The sequence below is a fragment of the Anolis carolinensis genome, chromosome 1 (assembly GCF_035594765.1).
Source record: "Anolis carolinensis isolate JA03-04 chromosome 1, rAnoCar3.1.pri, whole genome shotgun sequence".
In the NCBI taxonomy this organism is placed as follows: Eukaryota; Metazoa; Chordata; class Lepidosauria; order Squamata; family Dactyloidae; genus Anolis; species Anolis carolinensis.
The window spans coordinates 170676538-170697313 of record NC_085841.1 but is presented as its reverse complement, the minus strand read 5'-3'; the positions used below and the strand labels follow the sequence as shown (position 1 = coordinate 170697313).

The window sequence follows — 20776 nt, the reverse complement described above, 5'->3', positions numbered from 1 at the left end:
TCCAGCGGATATTGGCAATTTGGTCTCTCGTTCCTCTGCCTTTTCTAAATCCAGCTTGGACATCTGGCAACTCTCACTCCATGTATTGCTGGAGTCTGCTTTGCAGGATCTTGAGCATTACCTTACTGGCATGGGAAATAAGTGCCACTGTACGGAAGTTTGAGCATTCTTTAGCGTTTCCCTTTTTTGGTATGGGGATATAAATTGATTTTTCCAATCTGATGGCCAATCTTGTGTTTTCCATATTTGCTGGCATATGGCATGCATCACCCTGACAGCATCACCTTCCAAGATTTTAAACAGCTCAGCTGGGATCCCGTCATCTCTTGCTGCCTTCTTAAGGCCCATTCAACCTCACTCCTCAGGAGGTCTGGTTCTAATTCCCTCACCACACCATCAGAGCTATCCTTTATATTATTATCCTTCCTATACATATCTTCTGTATATTCTCACCACCTATTCTTGATCTCTTCAGCTTCTGTTAGGTCCCTGCCATCTTTGTTTTTGCCTGAAATTTGCCTCCTATGTTACTCATTTTCTGGAAGAGATCTCTTGTCCTTCCTATCCTATTGTCTTCTTCCACTTCCATGCATTGCTTGTTCAAAAATTGTTCCTTGTCTCTCCTGGCTAACCTCTGGAATTGTGCATTTAATTGGGCATATCTCCCCCTATCACTGTTTCCTTTCGCCTTCCTTCTTTCTTGGGCTCCTTCCAATGTCTCAACAGACAACCATCTTGCCTTCTTGGTTTTCTTTATCTTTGGGATGTACTTTGTTGCTGCCTCCTGAACAATGCTGTGGACTTCTGTCCATAGTTCTTCTGGGACTCTATTTATTAAATCTAGTCCCTGAAATCTGTTCTTCACCTCCACTGCATATTCACTGGGAATATTTGTGAGATCATATCTAATTGGTCTGTGTATTTTCCCCATTCTCTTTAGTCTGATACTAAATTTTGTAATAAGAAGTTCGTGATCTGAACTACAGTCAGCTCCAGGTCTTGTTTTCACCGACTGGATGGATGTCCGCCACCTTTGGCTGCAAAGGATGTAGTCAATCTGATTTTGATATTGACCATCTGGTGAAGTCCATGTGTAAAGCTGTCTTTTAGGTTGTTGGAAGAGAGTTTGTTATGCACATTGAGTTTTCCTGGCAAAATTCTATCAGCCTACGCCCTGCTTCATTTTGTTGTCCCAGACCATGCTTGCCTGTGATCCCGGTTATCATTTGACTGCCCACCTTAGCATTCCAATATCCTATAATGAGAATAATGCCTCTTTTTGGTGTGTTATCCAGTAGGTGCTGCAGATCCTCATAGAACTTATCTAATTCTGTTTCTTCAGCAGTTGTGGTTGGGGCGTATATTTGGATCACTGTGATGTTAAACGGCTTGCCTTGAACTCGAATTGAGATCATTCTATCATTTTTGGGTTGTATCCAATTACTGCTTTTGCAACTTTATTATTAATTATGAAGGCTACTCCATTTCTTCGGTGTTCCTCTTGTCCACAGTAGTAGATCTGGTGGTCATCTTTTGTGAAGTGACCCATTCCAGTCCATTTCAGTTCACTGACTCCCATAATGTCTATCTTTAATCTTGACATCTCACCAATAACCACATCCAGTTTGCCCTAGCTCATAGATCTTACATTCCAGGTTCCTATAGTGTGTTGATCTCTAGAATATCGGATTCGTCCTTCACCTCCAGCACCGTCGGCCGTTAGCCTCCTTTCGGCTTTGAGCTGTGTCATCACATCTGGGGCTACTTGGACTAGTCATCTGCTCCTCCCGAGTAGCATTTTGACCATCTTCCGACCTGGGGGTAGTATCTTCCGATGGTATACCGACATTTCTCTGGTTGTACTGATCCATGTAGTTTTCATGGCAAGAATACTGGGATGGGTTGCCATTTCCTTCCCCAGGGATCGTGCCTGGTCTGACCTCTCAGCCATGACCTTCCCGTCTTGGGTGGCCCTGCACGATATAGCTCATGGCTTCATCGAGGCAATCAGCCCCAGCACCACATCAAGGTAACGATCCAAGCTGGGGGAAATCTCAACAGTGGTTGAAATTTTTTATATCCAACCACATCTAAGCAAGTTTCTGGAAATATTTTTAAGGTGGGTGGAGCTCAGCATTGACAGGTCAATTGTTATTCATTTTACCTACTTGAAAAGGGACAAATTACTTCCTCATTCATTAACACTGAAGCATCCTGAAATGTAAAGACTCTTAGAAGGAAGGTGTGTATGTAGAAGTGCCCTCCATGTGTTCATTGTATCTTACTTCCAGGTTAGATTGATCATTCCTGAGAGATTCCAATGACAATTGCTTTTTAATACTTCTTAGCATCTGATCATATAATACACTTTCTAGTGGCAATGCCCAAGGATCTTGATGCTCCAATTTGGCTTGACCATTTTGGCCAGACTCAAGCAAGAGAGCATTGTAGTAGAATGGGAATATTCATGAAGAAGACTGCTAGCAGTATATTAAAGATAACCCAATCCAGAGTATGATCAAAAGATATTGATAATTAGATTCCAGATTGATGGACGTAAATTCTACTCACTGGTTCTAGACATGTTTTCTAGAAAGTAGGTAGTCTACTCAGGTGTAACATTTTACCCCTTCTCTTGTTGCCACTATTTTTCCTAAAAAAGCTTATTTTATTAAGGACCGATCACCAATACCACACCTTCTCTTGCTATGCTCCACTATAGTAGAATTCGGTAAAACAGTAAAAATAATATGAATATAATCATATCCCTCCACAGTTCCATGCAGCGCAGCATGAACTCTCATATGTTTCTGTTATTTCATGTTATGTGAATGAGCAGAGAAAAGATTCTGACAAGGAAGTGGAGAATAATGGTGCCTTTCTCATATGATTAAAAACTTCCATGACAGAAAGATTCAGAAAAAGTGATAGAGTTACTTGCTTGCAAAGCATGTTTAACACAGTAATAGAATAAGCTCAAGCTTCCTTTGAAAGCTGAATTTACCCTTACTTTAGTTTGTTCTTCAAGCAAGAAAATCAGTTTACTAATTTCTGTTTGTTCTTCAAAGAAGGAAATGGTTCTTTGTTTCACTGCCAGCAAACATATGTGAGCGAGTGCATGTGATATTCTGATACCCAATCCACATTTTTAGACATACTGCACTGAACAGGCTACATTTTTGAATTTACTGATGTATGTGTATATTTCTTCAATACACACTTTTATTTCCTATTTTATTTCCTATGTTTAATTAATAGTGTTGTACTTTCCTACTTTAGAATAAACTATCAAATTCAACAGGACTTCTAAATAAGAATGCACAAAAGCACACATGTAGAATTATTTATCATGTTTATTCATGTTTACTCTTGAACCCATCAATGAGATGAATTTGATCTTTATCAATATGAATATTTTATGTACTGGTATTAACATCATGGATATACTATCTGTATAGCTGTTGAGCTTTTTGAAGTCCTTCCCCAACCTAATAAGACATCTGATTTGCTCATAACTATTCCATTCTCAAGGAGCTTTCTTCCCCATGCTAATGCAATAGTTTTATCTGCAGCAAGTACTATGGGCAACCTGTAGTTCATGTGTCAAACTCAAGGCCTGTGGCCTGAATCCGGCCCTCCATATCATTTTATGAGACCCTCCAGATGCTGGACTACAACTCCCATATTCCTATTCATTAGACATCATGATCAGAGCAGATGGGAATTGAGATACAGTAACATCTGGAAAGTTGCAGTTTGTTCTGTTTTGTCAGAAACGGTGGTTTGAATTTAGATGCAATGCTTGTTGGTATGATGCTTTGTTTTCAAATGTCTTTTAACCTTTCTCTAAGCTCAGAATCACAAGTTCTGTTTGGTTGCAATCCCCACAATATCCAGTCTGCATGGCAGATAATCAAAACTGATGGAAGTTGTCATTCAGTAGCATCTGGGGACCCAAACTGGGGTAAAAACTAAAGACCACTATGTTAAAAATTATAGCTGGCCCTCTGTATCCATGGATTCTCCATCCATGGGTTCAACTGCCCTTTGAAGGCAACCATAGGCCTGATGTGGCCCTTGATGGAAATGAATTTAATACCTCTGCTGTAGTGGAAAGATTAACTTCTTTGCCTGTGGAAGATACCAAAAAATAATCTTGCCTTCCCAGGTGTTTTATACTGCTGCACTTCTTTGACTTGATCTCAAAAGAGCTGTAGTAGGGAACCCTATATGTGGTTATATCTAGAACTAACATTGTAAATAATATTTTGTCAAGTTAGTTTAAATTTGATCTAAGACCTGCTCACCTCTTTCTTCCCCTTATTTTATTTATCTGAACATTTCTTGTCTACCCATCATCCACTTACAGTTGCCAATAGATCCATAGAACTGAGAAATGTTCAAGCAAAACTCACCAATCTGCTCAAAATCACAGTCAGAATCAACAATCAAGTTTAAAATCTCTAGGAAATTCTTTAGGAAATGGAAATTCTATAATCTGGTTCTGAAAGTGATACTGCTGATGCTATTTGAATTTTCCTTGGAGATCTCAAAACACGCAAAAAGGGCGAGAGACAGTTAGTCTATTAGTTGCAAAGAGTTTAGGACTTTTGATAGTTGAAAACGTTAATTAAAAACAGATAAACATGAGTTTGTTTTCAAAATAAAAATGAATGTAAATTCTGTTCCGCTATGAAAGAAACATCCTGGCATCCAAGCCACTACCAAGTATATTGAGGTCTGTCAGGAATGCTTGTCTCAAGACGAGTGGCTCAAGGCCTGGGAAATTTGCTTTCTTCAGATAAGTGAAAAATGCTTTGCCACCAAACACACACAGGGACCTGTAAAAGTAAATTGAAGAGAAACTCACAGTAGCCCAGATACCTTGAATCTTGCAGTATGGCTTTTCCAGTAAAGGTTATACATTGCTTCAATCTTCCCTCTGGCAAAAAAAATTGTAGGATATTAGTTGCCCTAATCTCTCAGCTAGTTTTGATCAGTCAAGATAAACAAGAGTTTTACTACACTTTGCCAGACCGATGTTGTAGTGGCTCCGTAAAGTTAACTTTCTAATGACTCTAGACACTCTGCATGCTCCGAAAACCAAGGATAAGTGACAGTTTGGGGCACATTTTTTAGTGACAGCTAAAATACGAGTCTTATTTTCTTAGATCACTCTTCTATCCTTTCTGTTACAGTTAAGGAGACATGCTGAGTTGTGAATCTGTGAAATAACATGAATACTTTTATGAGCAATCAAAGTTACAATAAATACAAGTATGTGGTCGTAAATGTTAAAACCTTTCCAGATTATCCTCTCCAAGAAGAACAATCTAAAATCAATCAGGGATCATCATGTTTAAAGGGCTGGTCTGCTTTTTTCTCATGCTCAAGCATGATTTAATAATGCTCTTACAGATGTTGTTTAAACATTTAGCTATGGGCTGTTTTCCCCATATAGTAAAATATGGGGAAAACACTGGGAAAAAAATAAAAACGAGAAAGCAGATGGAGAAAACGGCACATGATGATATAAAAAGCAGTATAATGCTGCATCATGTTTGTTCAGCCAAATAAAATCCAGTCAATCAATGACTCAAACAACTTGCAAGGGAATAATCTTTAATATATGGAAAGAGTCCAGAAATCAAACAGAAAGGCTTCTTCAGAATAAATATGTTATTTTTAAACGTTGGGCACAGTTCTGCAAAGTAAGGCACTTCTGTTCCTTTATTTGATTCACTGGGAGAGGTAACTGCATATTCAAGATCAGTTACATTTATAAGTGTTTAATTTTTGCCGCATTATGCTCATTCTAAATGTACATGCTAAATTTGGTCTTCTAAATGCACATTATGCGACACTTGCAAACAGATTTCCACATTTATGCTTTCAGTAAGTCTTAGCTAATTGTAATATCTTTCACCTTAAATGTCCAACTGTGATGTTCCCTTTACATCTGTGATCTATTTTTTTTCCTTAATGAAAACCATCAGTAGTTGCTAGGCTAAAAGCAAAGAGGTAGCTCCCCACACCCACAATAATTAAAGTTAGCTAAAGGTATTAAGTTTGTGTATTATTTAAATGGTTGTGGAGTGTTACTACATAACTAAGCTGCATTACCGGTATATTAGAGAAGCTCAACAAGCAGCTTTACGTGTTTTGGTTCTAAAAGACAAAACCAACGTGTGGGGGCAAAGAGCTGATTTTTTCCCTTTGTGGTTGTTTTGGGGACTCTAGAGGATTAGAGAAGCAACCTACTATATATTTCAGATTATTTTGGCAACATTGGGTTGGTTTTCGGGGGGGGGGGGGACGCAGGCAGAAATCAGCATTAAAATAAAATTGGATGGCTAGGAGCTTCTGGAGGGCTTCCTGGGCCAAATGTAGAGGACCAATGTAGTGCAGTGACAACTGCTTCTATATAATGATACAATTATAGAATGATAGAATCATAGAGTTGGAAGAGACCTTGTGGGCCATCCAGTCCAACCCCCTGCCAAGAACCAGGAATATCGCATTCAAAGCACTGCCGACAGATGGCCATCCAGCCTCTCCTTAAAAGCCTCCAAAGAAGGAGCCTCCACCACAGCCCGGCACAGAGAGTTCTACTGCTGAACAGTTCTCACAGTTAGGAAGTCCTTCCTAATGTTCAGGTAGAATTTCTTTTCCTGTAGTTTAAAGCCATTGTTCCGCGTCCTAGTCTCCAGGGAAGCAGAAAACAAGCTTTCTCCCTCCTCCCTATGACTTCCCCCACATATTTATACATTGCCATAATGTTTCCTCTCAGCCTTCTCTTCTGCAGGCTAAACATGCCCAGCTCTTTAAGTCACTCCTCATAGGGCTTGTTCTCCAGATGCTTGATATAAGATATAGTATGCTTCTACTACTAATTTTTTCTTAAGTGGAGTTTTACAAGACAATGCATTAAGAATATGACTAATAATAAGACAAATTTTTGAACTAGCATTTAAATAAGCAACATAAAAACTCTACAGTTGGATGTCAAAAGGGTACATTCTATCTCTAACACTCTGTTCTGAATCCCTTAATTATGTTATTTGAATTTCTTACTTTATCCATAAAACTTGCTTTAAAAGTTGTAATAACTAGTATTAATGCATTAAGATGAAAATTTGAAGAGCAGACATTGAGCATTATGAGCAACGTCCAAAATCTATTACCCATGAGCTAATTAATTTTATCTTAAAAATAAAACTGTTAATGTACATTTATAGGAAAAGAAAGCTTTTTAAAAATGTTCTTATATTATGAAAATTATTGAGTAACAGGGATCATACTTTGGCCTCTGTTTATGTAGAAGGAGGGTGTTTACATACCGTTTGTAAGAAGGAAAATTCTAAATACTTAAATATGGACCATAAGTTATTTTCCCTTCAGCATTTTGTTTCCATAAAGACTTTTAAAAAATAATAACAGAGAAAGTAAATGTTGAAAGGAAGCTGGTGGTCTAGAATTACATCGGAAGCAAGGTTTTGTTCTATTTCTGTACAATCTATTTCTATAAAATCTCACCTATGAATATTTACAAATCATTTCCTTCTTTTGGCTTTTTTGTTGCTTGCAGAGACCTGATCTTTACCTATTTTGTGCCAATAGTTATTGAGAGTAGCATGTAGTGATTAGCCATTGAGAACTGAAATGCCAACAAACCGAGAACTCTTCCCCCAGAGAGCTTCTCTCTCACTTACATCATAAACTTGCTTCAGGCTGAGCCTACATAAAAGAAGCTGCATTTTGAGTGGTTAAAAAGTCAGCCTGAAATATTAAAAATGGGGCAAATGTTGCCTCCTTGCTGGATAAAACAATTTTCTCTTCGTAGGAATGAAATGGAGCCAGAGGCATGATGGAAGGAAGAGCATTTGATGGTGTACATTTGCTCATACGATTCAGTTTACCTATTGAATACCTACTTCCCCCTTTAAAAAGCACCTCATTTGTTTAAATATAAAATTGAAGGTAACGTTTTTTTCTGAAAAGCTAAGAATATATAACAGTAAGGTAAAATATGCTCTTGTCTGGAATATGAGAGCGACTACCAACATTATTCTTTACTGTTACTATATAAAAAAAGAGAAATATAAGAGGCCAGTATTTTGGTCTTCTGTATGTACGTATATGCAGGTTTTTGAGGGAACTGTAAATCTTCTAATCTGTTCACTATTATGGTAACATATGGTACAGGTGATGACCTCAGTAATACTTCTAGATTGGCTCAAGCAGGGCATACACAGAGCACTATGTTTCAAACTAAATGGGTCTCAAATCTCTCCCTTTTCATTCTGATTGGGATTCTTTGCGTAATTTTAGCAGCCTGATTTAACTTTTGGCCCCATCTACACTGCTATACAATGCACTTTAAAACTACATTATATGGTCAATGTAGACTCATATAATGCAGTTTAACTGCACTGAACTGCATTATATGAGTCTACACAGACCATATAATGCAGTTTAAAGCTGCATTATACAGCAGTATAGATGGAGCCTATGTTTTCCTGATAGAAGCTAAAGGTCCAAGATATTTTGAATTGTTTTCTACTCTGCCTATTCAGATAAATCTGCTTTCTCTCAGCAGGCTCCTCTCTTACATCAGAGTCGGTTACATGAGTAATGATGGGCATCATCAGTCCTATCACTTGCACCCTTCCAGATGTACACCAGGGGCAATATTAAATGCTACCACAAGGCTAGTGTTATAGAGTGCATATACCTCCCCTGTTGAAAAAGCTTCACTTGGTAAGGTCCATTTCTAGGTAGAATTCAAAGTGTTGGTTATGACTACATGTGGCTTGGATCCAGACTGTCTAAAATAGTATCTCTCCCTGTACACACTGGCCTGAGTTTGAAGATCTTCAGGGATGGGCTTTCTCTTGGCTCCAACATTGCAGGCATTTTGGGAAAGAGCCTTCCTTCTGGCTGCTCCCAATCCGTAGAATCCTTTCCTCTCTTTCCAGTGGCAAACTGGGACTTCTTGATTCCAGTGAAGCCTTGACTGCTTTTCCATCATATGATAGTGTTGAAAGTGGTGTGCTGTGTGACTTGTCTTGTATGTTTCAATTTTGTTCTGAATGTACTTATATTATTTTCAACAAGCTGCTTTTAATAGTACTGTTGTTTAATTGATTTTTAACCTCTGCAATGCAACATTTTTGCTCATTAGTAGTGTGAACTATATTTTTAACTGCCTTGGGACCCATGGAGGGAGAAAGGTGGAATATAAAGAAACAAACAAATAACTATAGTTAATGATATGTATCCAGATAAACACAGAAGACTGAGCATTCAGCAGTGTAAGACTGATTATACAAACTAGCATTCATCATGTTGAGCTGAGACATGATACAAATTGTTTTGTCCGCAAAGTAGGTCGCGGGCTTGTGATTGCAGGATATAGTTTAGCCTTTGGGCAGAGACAGCCTGACATCACTAGGCTGTTCACTGCTGGAAGAGTTTTCTTGGGTGACAGTTTGCAGAGAAGTACTTGCAGCAGTAAAGGGTCATTGGCACACTCTCTTGCTATCTCTGCATTTCAGCTCAGATCCATTGCCACCTGCCCTTCAGTATCCTACTCTCATCTTTTGTCCAGCTAAATATCTTTGCAAGTTAGGGATTTCTTTCATATTGAAACAGCAGGAGAGAATGCCTTGCTAGAACCCTGTTGAGGAACAAGGCAGAGTGGTGTTTTAACTTTTTACAGTTGTATTGTATCCCTGTGAGTTGAGCTGATTTGTGTAATGCAAGGGGCCATGAAGGTGTTTAATGAAGACAGCCCATGTTGTATCTTGACTGAATTTTGCATTTGATTGACTAGCAAGAAAAAAACATTCTAATAAGACCTGCACCTGCACAGACCATTTAGAAAAGAGATGCTGTAGCTGAATGGATTATTCAAAGTTTACCCCTAACATAAACTTACCATTGACTTTGAGGCCATGCCACTCACTCTTAACCTCAACCCTGGATCTGAAATATGGATTAATACAGGGTTTTTTTTAAAACAAACATTACAGGAAAAGAGTAAATGAAAAATCCTCTGATATACCAATGCATACTATTGTCTGTAAGTAAACAAAATGTGCTTGTGCGTGCCTTTATACACACATGTAGAATCAACTCTACAGTTCAGAATTTTCAGATCAACCATGAAATACTGAATGTGTACAAAAGTGTTATTTGTTTCACAGCTGTTCACAGAAAACAAAATTCCAGCTGTATACAATACTTGAATTTAATGTCTAGAAATTGAGGGGAGCAGCAATTTGCAATTTTATTATAGTAAAAGAGGAAAGTATAGGGAGGTGTTTATTTGTAAATCACCCTGGTATTAATCCAAGCCTTGAGGATGGATTCTCTTCTTGTTGGATTGTTTTGTGGACATTTTGGTGGGATTACATTGTATGTATACCACAATATATTGGGAAGCTATTTTTAAAATTAGTTATTGCTTTTCAAATTTGTGAATTTTGTAGTTTTGATGTTATAATCTGCATCAGGAACTGAGTAATGAATAAATCTATCTATCTATCTATCTATCTATCAAAGTATGCCTGTGTATCTTGTCTGTTTATACCACAAAGGCTGTTGCTAGGTGAAGTGGCCTTCTGTGATGTTACTGGGAAAGAAAGGTAACATTTATGAGGGGAAGGGAAGACAAAGAAAGCCAAGTTGTCATCGAGATGTTATGAGGTGGGCCCTCTCAGACCTGGAGAAGGAAGGAAGGAGAAAAGGAGAAGGGGAGAAGGAGTGGGGAGAGAAAGAAAAAGAGAAGGAAAGAAGAGAAAGGAAAGGGGGAAAGATATGAGGGGAGGGAAAAAGAAAGGACTGGAAACAGGGGGGCAACAGCCCCTCCAAGACACAAAAATGCCTAGTATATATGCTAGTTAATTGATCAAAGAAAGGTGGCAATATTGATTCCTCAGAGATGCACACTGTGGCTAAATGCAGTGACATTCCTGGCACTGCTATCCAGGGACATGGCTTGTACAATTGTCTGTGATTTTTGTGTCATCTCAAATTATAGCCCACAAGTAGGAATCATTAAGACTGAGTAGAGAATTGTGGCAAACATCAATTTCCATCAAGTTTTCTACACTGCATGCTATCACTGGAGCCAAGTTTAGATGTTCAGAGTAAAAGTTTGGAAGAGGCAGAAAGGTGCACACACGCCTTGCCTCTTCAGTTCTTCAAGTTCCTCACAGAATTCTAGAAAGAGTTTCTAAGACTGTCCTTTGGAAGATAATTTAAAACCTTTTGCAGGGATTTGCGATTTAATGTATGTAAGTTTATAGGTGAGTCTCCATGTATGTTCCTGCCTCCTTCTGTGTACTTTTAGTCCACCTCTGTTGGAACAAATATCTGAGCAGACATCAAATTAACTTAGCAACAGGAACCAAAGTTCATTATTATCTGTGCTTAATTGTGTTGTTGTGATAAACTATTTTTCTCTCAGTAGATAAATCCTACTAATAATAACATTTAGCCTATAGATGCATTTGTTGTAGGATTTGTAGAATCATTTTATCTTTTATTTAAACCTTATTAGTGATTATGTGATCAGTTTTTTTAGCCTGTAGGTGTATTTTGTTATGCGGCCTCTTACTATCATTTCATCGTTTAACCTTTGTTAAAGTTGCGTGTTGACAGCTGTATTTCTGTTTGTCTGGAAGTAGAAAACATGGACCAACGTCTGATGGCACATCTCGATTTAAGGTTTTCCACTTAGGACAGATTTCTTCCATTTCTTTTGTTTTACCAGATAATGATGTTAAGGATTTTTTTTCTTTTTTTCTTTGATAAATGAGTTCTACTTCTTTAACTTTGGAAGTATCTATTCATTGTTAAACTTCATAGCGAAAGGGTTATTGTTAGATTGTATATACAAGCAATCCCCAAGCTATTATCAAGATAGGTTCTGTAGATTTGTTCTTATGTTGAATTTGTATGTAAGTTGGAACAGGTACTTTGTATGTGTAAATCCAGCCACACACACACACATAACACCCCTGTGGGATTTGTTTTGCTGTCTGTGCCCCTGTTCAGAAGATTTCACCTCACTTTCTGTTCCTGTGATAATTAGATTTTGAAAAATTGAACTTTTGGAAACAAGAATTGCTGATAAAGCTTCAGTGGAGACACCTTTTCCCCATGATAACTCTTTCAGGAGTGAATTTCCCTTCTGAGGGATGGATTTCTCTCACTTTCTATTGTCTCACCCATGTTCTTAACTATGAGTTGTTTGTAAGTCAGACAGCATATGGACTGCATTCTTGTACTGAGTGAGGTTTGTGTGTAGTGAGAGTAGCAGCTAACAATGCATATAAAATGACAAATGAGTATATGAGTATTTTCCCCACAGCCTGGTGCAAAAAATCCTTGTCCTTGACCCCCTTCCACAATTCTCCAGAGTGCCAGAGTGATGTATTTGGGTGAGTGTGGAGGGGAAAGGGAAATATGGGATGAGAAAGTTTTCTGAAGTGTTCAAAAGGAGATCAAGGAGGACAGTCACAAAAGATGTCTCTTACATTTCTGACTCCTAAAGCTCAGATTCTCCAGGCATACATATACTGGGTGTACATACCTGATCTCATCTTCATCCCTTCTATCTCTGCACTTGATATGCTTGGTACATTATCAAGCTGTGCGTGTGGGAGCATATAAACAAAGTTCCCCAGCTTGAAGGAAACTTTTCTTGAATGCACAACATTAACACCTTTGTAGGGTCACATAGTAATGTTTATAAAGTGAGGAGCTATTTTTTAAAACTAAATGGCAAAGCTGTAAATTGCTTTTAATTAGCATCTTACATCAAATTAACGAGTGGCTTTCCATCACAAGTTTTGCATAAAACTTAATGTATCATTTAAGCTTACCATTCTTATATAACCTTTACCAACTGTCTGTGTGTAGCGTGTGCCAGAGAACAGAATTTTGGGGAGTTGCACTTATGTTTGATTAATGAACTTACCCTGATTTGAGTGAATTCCAGCATTGTGTTTCTGAATGGGGAGTAAGAAGGGAATAGAGTTTCCTCCCATCCTGCTTCCTATTGTTGCTAAATGATGTAGTGCATTTTCAGTTCTGAAATGACTTTATTTCTACAGACTTGGGAAAAAAAAACTGTTAAGCATGATCCCATAAGGTTGAATTTTGCATTCACTTTCTTTGGGGTATATTAAGGCCTAAAACCAGCATCAGCTTCGGGGGAAAAGTAGACCCATGGAATCAATCCTGAATATATAAATCAAGATTTAGGTAAATTCTATTGCTTTAGTCAGTGAGTAAGCTCTTTTTAGGACAAGCAATTGGAACGCTAAGCTCCGCCCACTTGGTCTCCTAGCAACCCACTCAGCCCAGGGGACAGGCAGAGTTAGGCCTCAGGTCCCTTCCACACTGCCTATAAAATATAGATTATCTGATTTTAACTGGATTATATGGCAGTGTAGACTCAAGGCCCTTCCACACAGCTATATAACCCATTTATAATGGACTTAATATCAGGGGAAAACCTTTACCCTTTACCTTAACTACCACCAATTCCTCAATACTTTATTTCCCATACCACCATACTTCCCCACAGCAACGCGTGGCCAGGCACAGCTAGTAAAATATAATAAATAAAAAAGATAAGTTACAATAAAATTAATTTAAAAAATACAAATATCGTCAAATAAAAAATCCACAACAACTTTTAACCAATAGCACCACCACTTTGCCACAGCAACGCGTGGCCGGGCACAGCTAGTTGTTGCATAACATTGTTGGTAATAAATAAAAAGTGTATGCCTACAGTTGTTATATATTTCTTATTCCTGTAAAGTAGAAGAAAATGTTGCTCTAAAGTTATTGAATCTCGAAGTTTGACTAGAATAATTGCAGGCCTAGGAATAATGTTTTCTGAAGCTGTAAAAGCAAACATGGTGACAGTTAACACATTCCTATCCACTATTAAAAAGATTCAGTGTAGAGGCAGTCCCAAAGTTACAAACATCTGACTTATAAAAGAGTGATAGTTGAGAACAGGGGTGGGTCAACAGGAAGTGAGAGAAATCTACCCCTCAGAATTGAAATTCACTCTTGAAAGAGTTATTATCATGGCGAAAGGGTGTCTCGACTAAAGCTTTATAAAAAATCCTTGTTATCACAACAAGCCAAATTTTACAAAATCCAATTATCACAGGAACAGAAGGTGAGGTGAAATCTTCTGAAGAGGCAGCAAAATAAATACCACAGGAGTGTTAACCCTTCCCTATACTCTATCTATCTATCTGAATGAATGAATGAATGGCTGAAATTACACTTTACACTTACAAAATGTATCTGTTTTGACTGATATGCAAATGTAACTTAAGAACAAACCTACAGACCCTATTCTGTTCATAGCTTAGGGACTGCCTGTAATGATAAAGGTAATTTCTGCTTAATTTAGATTTCTTAGTTTCTGCAAAAATCTGAAATAGCTACAGTTTTAAAAGGTTTCCAAGTGACTGCAATGCTGGCCACCATCCCCACTTCAGCCGTTGGTGTGAAATTTCCAGCAAACGCCATGAGGTCCGGAATGTAGGGCATTGTGGAAATATTTTCAAAAAGAAAGGGGGTTGAATTTGTAAATAAAGTTTTGAAGGCTCAGAATATTATTTTGCACAAAGTCTTATTTGAACCTGTGTGTACGTTAGGAGTGGCAGGTCAAATATTCTCAAACATAGGTGCCTTTAGCAGAGGACTGATAGCAAGGGAGGGCTTTGTTTTATCCAGCTGACTGAAGTGTGAATGACTTTGCTTCAGAAGAGAATTGCAAGAGAGGGGTGATTTTTCACTTCAGCCAGCAATGCAAATGGCCACAGAAAGCGAAAGCGCAGAAGAGATGGGGAAGAATACGGCAAAATGGAAAAGGGCAGATCGGTGTAAAAACTGTCGCCGTAGCCACACTATGAGACTTACTAAATTGCGTTTTTCCAAGTGGCGTTGTGACCTGAGGAAAATATTCTCTTTCTAGCTGGTAACATTTCAACCATTTCCAGGCAGAGAGAATGGTAGGGTTCTCCTTTGTCTTCCCTAGTTACGCTGCCTCTCATTTAGAGGAAACAAAACTTGTACATCACAGTGGAGCTGAAGGTCAAAGTTCAAAGGCAGGTTGCTGCATCACTGCGTCTTGATCTGAATCTTATCCATGTGACCAGAGACAGCGTCTTTTCACAATAGAGGGACCCCGGTTGGAGGAAGGGAGCCAGACCTGGGAGCACTAGAGGAGGCAGAGGAGGGAGGAATATGGAAGAAATAACTGTTAACAGTATGTATACTGATAGAGACCAGCAGATGAGTTCTTAGTAGAGAGATGAGTTCTGCTTTTAAAACTAATTCTTGGTTCTTGAAGACTTGTGATTATTGTCAGTGAAGCAAATATTCTTATTTTTCATTCCTGGCAGTTTTGATTCCCAACACTTCGACCCCAGAAGCAATTGGCTGTGATTGTCAGAATGCCACAAATTTTTGACGATTTTCCCCAATAATATGATCCATCTAACTTGCTGCTGAATCTAATTGTTGCAGTTGAAGGCTTTTTAGCAGAATGTATAAAGATAAATGTACTATAACAGCTGTATAACTATAATGGTAACACAAATAATTTGCTACTATGGGTTTCACATAGTTCCTACAAAGAAGTGCTTCTTGCATATATGTATAAAATCAGATTTTCTAAGCTGGGATAGTTTGAACTCTATGGAGATTTAAAGATACTGAAACAAACCGTTAAGGTAACTGAAACTTTTGTTTTATTAGGCAGCCAACAGAGACTTATTTCTAGGTTTAGGACCGATTTAGTGAAAAGTAGTGATGAGGCTTACTAAATGCTCATTGATTTTACGGGTAGTCCCCAGGTTACAAACATGAAAGGTTCTGTAGGTTTGTTCTTAAGTTAAATTTGTAAGTCAGAACAGGTGCAGCCAAATTTATTTATTTTTGGATAGCCTAGGGAAGGGTTATTACCCCTGTAATGTTTGTTTTGCTGTCTGTATCACTTTTCAGAATATTTCACTTCACTTTCTGTCCCGAAGATATTTGGATTTTGAAAAGTTTGGCTTTTCAAGGATTGGTGAGAAAGCTTCGGTGGAGACATCTTTTCCCCAAGTTAATTCTTACAGAAGTGAATTTTCCTTCCTTGCAGTAGATTTCATGTTGTTTCGTCCCTGTTTGTAACTGGGAGTCATATGTAAGTTAGATGAAACTCTGAGACTTTCTGCATTTAGGTTACTGGGGATGGCATAAAATGTGAAGATTGAAAACCACCCTAAGACTTTGAGATAAGGCAGGTCATTTCTGTTGCACTCAGTTTTTTTGATTATATAATTAGTTTTCAAAGACTTTCAGTGCATTTGTTCTATTGTATGTCTACTTAGAAGTATGCTGAATTGAATCTAGGAGGGCTTACTCCTAGGTAGGTGTGTATAGCAATTCCCTCAACCTCATGTACTCTAAATGTAGGAGTATGGTGCTTTGTAGTCCAACAAAACTGGGAAGACACCAGATTATCTGGGGGGGGGGATATTTTGGGGGACTTCAGCATGAGATCTTATTTGAGATGTTGTGTTTTGCTTTAAAAAGGTGTGCTGATTTTTTCAAGGATTTCCCCCCAAAATAATTTCATTTTAAAAGGGCATTATAAATATATTGATTTTTGGATTGGGTTTTCTTCAAAGCAAAAATACTGGTTTAATGTAATAAGATATTTTGAGTTGTAAAGGACGAAGACGAAACCCTATCACTGTTGTGTTTTAATGCACAGGAGCTTGGCATTTACTATGATGCAAAGTAAAGTATTCTGTTACAAAGGCAGGGAGGATGGAACAGAAGGTTAAAGGGTATTTCAGAAACAAACAGCTGGTCCAGTTTATTTAAACAGATACAAGGATTGGGAGCTGACCTCAAGTTGACTTCTAGGGGGAGGAGCAAGAATGTCATTTTATTACTTTGCCCAGAAGGAAAATGTTCTTTCCTCTGAAATCACCCCTAAGCACCCAAACACACTGACTGTTTTTCTGAAAAGCTGCTAAATGCAAACTACATATGAAAAGCACAAAGATATAAAGTGTTTGTGAGAACAAAATCTGTTAAAAAGCAATGTTCATCGCTTCAGACTATAAACCTGAAATTATTTTAAGGGAAATGTCTTGTTTGTGTTGATTTTAATCAGTAGAAGGGGGGCATGAAGATAAGTCTTGTTTGTTTTGAATGTTTTAATTTTTCTTGATTAAACCTTCTAAATTGTCCTGTAATAAACTCTTCAATGATAGAGGAGGAACGTTGGCCAGTCTTAAATGACTGCCACTGAAACCTCTCTTAAGAAATTATTAGTCATCATTATCATATTCATGGAGGAATGATAGTTTAAATGAATGAATGGCTCCCACATTATATTGCACGCATTGGTAACTGGTTGTTGGTCATCCTTTCATGTGAACTACTCTGAGTTGGAAGTCTTTGAAAAATTATGTTGAAATTTTCTTACAACAGTTAATCCAAATGTGTACTATGCAGTGTTTGCACCCAGTTGAGAGCATCTTTTGGCCATGGTACCCCTCCCAATCTATAAAGGTGTGTAGGCATCCTTCTTATAGTCAGCACACTATTAGTATCACCCAGTCTAAACTCAATTCTCTCACTTGCCAAATGACCCCCTCATGACAGTGAAAGGAGTAGGCTTGGAGATGTGCTGTTTGGGAGGTTTGCAAGGCATTTAAATGCCTGTGTCAGCTACCTGGTCTTAGTATAACTATGGAAGTCCATCCTATCATCATACCTGTTTGTCACCACTCTTTTGTCTCACTTTGCAGCAACAGTGTTGCTTTTGTTCCCTGTGGTTACCAATTGAAAACACTGGTTACCAATCACAGACATTTGTAGCCCCTGCCCAAGCTATTTGCCACCACTACTACCAATCATCATCACGGCCATTGTTGGTTAACACAGTTTTAGCTGCTCTTAATGTGGCTGTGCCAAGAGTCATAGATTTTTGGAATTGAAGGATACAAAGGGGTCATTGTCACAAATCCTCTTGCCTTTTGTATATATAAATAAACAGTCCCACATGACCTAACCAAGATGATGACATGGCAGTGATGACTCTCCACAGGTCAGGCACATAGTAACACCAGTTGTTGAAAAAGCCATGCTCTTTGTTTGGTTGACATTGTGTATGTGTCTTTTTGTCTTTCTAACAGGTGATAGTGTCTTCATGGGTTTCTGAAAGCACCAATCACTTGTGAGAAAAAGAGTGTCCCAAAAATGTTCATGGTTCTGTTAAAGCTGCCTCTGAAAAAATGGGGTTTCTACAACAGAATTGGAACACAAGTATATTAGCTATTGTCCTGGATTACTGTAATTAAATTGATCAAAATACCTTGGAAAGGTAAATGTAATATATATCTGCAAAAATCAAAGATCACTGTGGAGGTCTACAAAAAGGAAAGCTTGTATCTTTGTCCTTTCCTTTTGAGATGCTCCGTGAAAGCTGCTTTCTGAATGCATTTTCTAATTGGTTATGGTGTCAGACAACTAATGGAGAGAAAGGTAGAATTTTTTAATTGCCCATTTCACATGGTTTTTTATAATGATGGGGGAGAATTACTATACCCTTTTGCTCACAGCTCTGACAGTCATGCTTTGTGCAACCTAATTACAAAACAGTTTTAACATTACATACTTTTAAGAAATAATGTTTGCAGTAAATATAAAAACAAACCACAACCTGATGTAAATGCATGCAAAATGTTTACAGCACTGATCTCTGAAATGTATATGTATACATTGTTTTTCTGTAAGTTCACTGGGCTAGGTATATTTTTATCTGTGTGCTATGAGACATAGGAAAGAAAACATACTTTTTATGTTTCCTTTTAAGATTACTAAAGTGCCAGAAGCACTTTATTGAATTTGAACAAGGCAGAGGCTCTTCTCATATTTTCTACCTTACATTGTAACGCTGAACAATAATGGATGGGGTACTGGCAACAATGGCCACATTTGCAAATACGGTAGAGTCTAATTTATCAAACACTCACTTATCCAACGTTCTGGATTATCCAACGCATCTCTGTAGTCAATGTTTTCAATATATCGTGATATTTTGGTGCTAAATTTGTAAATACAGTAATTACTACATAGCATTACTGAGTATTGAACTACTTTTTTGTCAAAATTGTTTTATAACATGATGTTTTGGTGCTTAATTTGTAAAATCATAACCTAATTTGATGTTTAATAGGCTTTTCCTTAATCCCTCCTTATTATCCAACATATTCGCTTATCCAACATTCTGCAGGCCCGTTTATGTTGGATAAGTGAGACTCTACTGTATTAAAAAAGCTACTTGCTTGATAAATTCTATTGTGTGTATATATGTGTGTTCCAATGAGATGATTGCTCCATTTTAAAAGTTATTTAGAATTGCTAGAGCCACAATCATTATAAATGTGTGGAAGGGATTGCATTTGAAGATATTTCTCAAACACAAGGCCAGCATTCAGTGTTGTATTTGGAAGCAGACACTTGAAATACAGACCTTACTTTTAAAACCTATTGCTAGAGGGCAATGGCTGGCTTGTGGGTTGGGAGTGCCATGGAGGGATATTTCTTCTCAGCCAGTATAGCTGGGATAAAAGACCTAAACAGAGGTCAGTGCCTTTTAATTAGACATGAGATAACCAACAACAGAAAAATTACTATGCCCATTTTGAAGTGGTAAGTATTTCCCTCCCTGCTGTCCCTTTGCTTGTTGCAGTAGAAGCGGTTTCCAGATTTGAGTCACAGAACAAATAACAGTATGCCATTGGTACTGCTTCCCAACTGTCATGACACTTTTTCTGAAAGGTTGAAGAGCAACGGCATATGTTGAAATGAACAAAATGTATGTGCTATGCGTTGTCCTTTGATTTAAGATTTATCATTCACATTATGAAGTAACATTTAGCCCTTATTAGCTATATTTTGTATAGTATTAAGCAATTATTACATTTGCAATGATAATTCTAAAACTAATCAGGTTTAGCTAAATATTATTCAGAATTGTAAGTTTTGGTGCCAGATTGCCTACTTTTTATCTAAACCAGGACATTCCATGCTATTCAGCAGCAATGCAATTATAATTTAACAAGATGTTTGCTGTAAATGTCCAGGCCTAGCAAGGGAAAACCATATTATATAAATCCCATTGCTGTACAGCTATAACCTCACCTTGACCTAAGGCTTTGCATAAAAAGGAGAAAGAGAGGGAAAGTGCCACAGAAGTGCATTGCTTTGACGTTTGGAGCAGTGTGATAAAACTCCAGACGTGTTCTCATTTGATGGTGAGCTGCCATCACAGTTCATTATCTTAATAGTAGACATTAAAACAGAATTGTTTTCAAGAAGCAGAGAAAGTTTTGATTAATAAAACAACTGTAAAGAAAAAAGAATACAGGATTTGCTAGGGAAATGTCACTAATTGTATTAGATGTGGGAGATAAGAAGAATCAGACGCTTTCTGGGTTAGTAACGCTTTCTTAGCAATTTTTCCTTTGTCTTATTAGAATGAAAAGGGATGATACTCGCATTGTTTCCTTAAAACTTGGCGGATTCCCCCATGAAAAGATGAAATGGAAGTGTCCAGTTGTGATAAAAGGAGAATGACATAAATCAACTCGAAGCTTGTATTTTCAAAGGTCACCAGAGGTTACAGATTGTTGTAACGGTTGAATCTACAGACCAGCTTCTAAAGGGA

General features: G+C 37.8%; 1 protein-coding gene across 5 annotated transcripts in view; it reads left to right on the top strand.

Annotated features, from left to right (window-relative positions):
- The window catches only part of meis1 (Meis homeobox 1), a 172489-nt gene that overhangs the window by 144201 nt on the left and 7512 nt on the right, over positions 1-20776 (top strand). The window lies entirely within an intron of this gene.